Raw genomic sequence first — 4,271 nt, 5'->3', positions numbered from 1 at the left:
TCCACACAATCAAATGCTTTTGCATAGTCAATAAAACACAGATATAATTTTTTTTTTTTTTTTTGCATTCAGCCAAGATCCATACAACATCAGCAATGATAGCCCCCATTCCATGCCCTCTTCTAAGTCTGGGTTGAATTTTTGGCAGTTCCCTGTCAGTATACTACTACAATTGTCTTTGAACATTTTTCAGCAAAATTGTACTTGTGTGTGATATTAATGATATTGTTCAATGATTTCCACATTCTGTTGGATCACCTTTCTTTGGAATAAGTACAAATATGGATCTCTTCCAGTCAGTTGGCCAGATGGCTGTCTTCCACATTTCTTGGCATAACCGAGTAAGTGCCTCCGGCACTGCAATCATTTGTCGAAACATCTCAGTGGGTATTCCGTCAATTCCTGTTGCCTTGTTTTCCACCAATTCCATCAGTACAGCTTGGGCTTCTTCCCTAAATACCATCAGTCCTTGATCATATGCCACCTCCTGAAATAAACGAACATCGACAGATTTTTTGATACAGCGACTCTGTGTGTTCCTTCCATTTTCTTTTGATGCTTCCTGCATCATTCCCTATTTTGCCCAGAAAATCCTTCAACGTTGCAACTCGAGGCTTGAATTCTTTTCTTCAGTTCTTTCAGCTTGAGAAATGTGACTGTGTTCTTCCCTTTTGGTTTTCTAACTCTGGGTTTTTTACACATTTCATATCATACTTGACTCTGTCCTCTAGAGCTGCCCTGTGAAATCTCATGCTCAGCACATCATTTCTTTCATTCACTTTTGCCGCATCTTCTGATCTCCTCCAACCTCACAAGGGGGAAACAGAGTCATCACCGAAAGCCCAAGGCTTACTCCTGTGAGGCCAGACAGGCCCCCACCTTCCAGCCTTTTACCAGTTCTGACACCAAGCATCCCTCCCACGGCACTCACTACTTCTCTGCTGGGTTCGATAACTCATTGGTGGCCACATAGAACCCACAGACAATACTCACGATGATGGAGTTTATTAAGGAAGTAACAGGAAGTAACAGGAAGTAATCAGGATACAATTCTTCAGTGAGAACAGTCTCCCCTCTGCTGTGCCCTCAGACACACCTCTTGGGCCCTTGGCCTCTCCGCCCAGCCTCTGCCCCGCTTGGGCATGTGTTACAAAGCTCTTTTAGCTCCGCTGATAGGTGCACCCCACTCGGCCAGCAAGCCCCCTGCCTAACAGCACTCAGCTTTCTTGCTCCATGGGCTGGGAAGCCCACTGTTCTGTCTCGTGCCTCTTAGCTCTACTGCTGCCGTCTCTCAGCCAGGCGTCTCTGCTGGGGTATCCCTGCCGGGGCGTGTCTGCCTAGGAGGTCCAGTGCAGGGATCCTGGGTCCAAAGATGCCCTCTGCTCCACTCTACTTCCAGCTATTGTCTCTTGATGGCAGTGAGATTCCACCCCCCTTCTGCCTCTAGAAGGGCTCATTTTATGCCTGGCAGAATGACAAAACTAACCCATCCTAACAGTTGAGTTTCATATGCTTTATTTGCATGGACCCATCCAGTAATCTAGGAGCTCTGGCTGCATAGTGCCTAAGACATTTGACTGCTAACCAGAAGGCTGGCGGTTCAAACTCACCAGCTACTCCTCGGAAGGAAGACTGGGCAATCTACTTCCATAGAGATACAGCTTCAAAAACCCAAGGAGGGGTTGCTATGAGTTGGAACCAATTCGATGGCAGTGAGTTTGTTTTTTTGTTTTGTTTTGTTTTTACCCAGTAACCTGGTGGGAGTCACAGAGACCACGTTTAGAAAAGCCATCCAAGCAACTCACTGCACTGCACTACTCTCCATTCAAGAGCAAGTTTCAGAGACCCTTCTGACATCCACTTTGTTTTCTTTCTTGTCTTTCTAATGACCTTTTGTTTTCTACATGTATGATGTTCTTGATGTCATCCCACAACTCATCTTCTTTTCAGTCATTAGTGTTCAATGAGTTCCACGTATTCTCAAGATGGTCTCTAAATTCAGGTGGGATATACTCAATGTTGCACTTTGGCTCTTGTGGACTTGTTTTAATTTTCTTCAGCTTCAACTTGAACTTGCATATGAGCAGTTGGTGGTCTGTCCCACAGTCAGCTCCTGGTCACGTTCTGTTGGATGATGTTGAGCTTCTCCGTTGTCATGTGTACAATCACCATTTATGTTGTTGAAAAAGGTATTTGCAATGAACAAGTTGCTGCTCTTGCAAAATTCCATCATGCAATCTCCAGTGTCATTTCTATCACCAAGGCCATATTTTCCAACTACTAATTCTTCTTCTTTGTTTCCAACTTTCACATTCCAATCACCAGCAGTTATCAATACATATTGATTGCATGTTCGATCAATTTCAGACTGCAAAGGTTGGTAAAAATCTTCCATTTCTTCATCTTTTGCTTTGGTGGTTGGTGCATAAATTTGAATAGTAGTATTAACTGGTCGTCCTTATAGGTGTATGGATATTATTCTATCAATGACAGCATTGTACTTCAGGACAGATCTTGAAACATTCTTTGTGACAATGGATGCCACGCCACTCCCCTCCAATTTGTCATTCCCAGCATATAGTAGACCATATGATTGATTCAAAATGGCCAAGACCAGTTCATTTCAGTTCACTAGTCCCTAGGATACTGATCTTAATGTGTTCCATTTCACTGCATACAATAGGACAAGTAAAATCCAAATTTTAAAAAATTAAAATGATGTGGAGTAAAAGAGAGAATCTATTTCCAAACTTAGGCGAATGAAGTTTCTGGTACAGAAGAGCAAATACACTTCCGAGCTTCTTGACAGTCACAGGTGAAAACAAAAACAAAATCAAGCTTGAGAGTTTTTATCAACGTTTTTTGCTGCAAAAGAAAGTATACCATTTTGAGGAGACTCAAACTTTTCCTTGATCACTCGTCGTTATAGAAAGAACGTTGATGTGATCCCAGTCTTCAATGATAATTCTACAGAGGATACCAACTACATGACATTTGTCAACATCAACCATGTTTAAAAAACAGAAAGTGATGCACATTGTCCTTCAGTGATGGCCTTTCTACAGGAAAAAGGTTTATGAGGGTGTGTAGTGGGAGATTTCCTGAATTCTTTCCGTTTGAAATTCTGACGAGCTAATTTCAGTGAAATTCATGAGTCTCTGCTGGAGTCAGCTTTCCTTCTTCATCTTAATCAAGCTCCACATTTCATAACAATCATAATTATGAATAGCATTTTAAACTGCACAAATGTTCTAATTTAAACGATTGTTGTTAGATGTCATCGAGTCTGTTCCAACACTGCCTGACCCTGTGCTGTCCTCATGGTTGTTACTATGTTTGAGCCCATTGTTGCAGCCACAGGAAATCCATCTTGTTAAGTGTCTTCCTCTTTTTCACCACCCCTTTATTTTACCAAGCTGCAGTTCAAACCCACCAGCACTCCTCAGAAGGAAAGTTGGGCAATCTACTTCCATAGTGATACTGTCTCGGGAACCCAAGGAGGGGTCGCTATGAGTCAGATCTGACTCCATGGCAGTGAGTTTATTGTGTTTTTTTTTCCCCTCTAGAGACTGATCCCTTCTGGTGACATGTCCAAAGCATGTGAGATGAAGTCTCACGATCCTCCTTCCCAATGAGCATTCCGGCTGTACTTCCTCCCAGACAGATTTGTTCATTCTTCTGGCCTTCCATGGTATATTTAATAGTCATTGCCAACACCATAATTCAAAGGCATCAATCCTTCTTCAGTCTTCCTTATCTATTGTCCAGCTTTTGCATGCATATGAGGCAATTGAAAATACCACTCGTCAAAATGCTGTCTGGTTACATATAGTAGACTCAGAATCTGAATCCTTTTAGTTTGATATTTTCAACTGGTTACCGAAAGGTATTGGGTCCTGGATTAGATCTGTATCACTATATAGATTAATGACATTAACTGTTGTGGTAGAAATTATTAGAATAGTCAAATGTTGCATGAAATGTATAACTGATGTAATGGCACAAAAGACCAATTTAATGCCTATAAAGAGAATTATGTACATAGATGAGACCCATTTCCCAAATTGACTTGAGCTCGCACCCTGTGCCAATCTTTTGAACATTCAAGTTATTCCTCTAATGTGGCCTTACTGCACACAGACCCCACACCCAGTCTAAGATCACAGAAGCTGAATGCTAAGCTGTGTTCAGGAACTCTAAGTGGCCAATGCCATCAGTGAATAGAGAAACGTGGAGGACATTGTCTCTATGTATTTAAGGGAGGGTACCCA

The 4,271-nt window shown here is 42.1% G+C and overlaps 1 pseudogene; it reads right to left on the bottom strand.

Moving 5' to 3' along the window:
• Positions 1-3,639, bottom strand: part of LOC103200413 — a 5,358-nt pseudogene extending 1,719 nt beyond the window's left edge.
• Between the last annotated feature and the right edge of the window lie 632 nt (positions 3,640-4,271).

This window comes from Orycteropus afer, unplaced genomic scaffold, assembly GCF_000298275.1.
Source record: "Orycteropus afer afer isolate SDZICR_OR568_19922 unplaced genomic scaffold, OryAfe1.0 scaffold00130, whole genome shotgun sequence".
Classification (NCBI taxonomy): Eukaryota; Metazoa; Chordata; class Mammalia; order Tubulidentata; family Orycteropodidae; genus Orycteropus; species Orycteropus afer.
The sequence above is the reverse complement of the archived record's forward strand: the minus strand, read 5'-3'. Positions and strand labels throughout refer to the sequence as shown.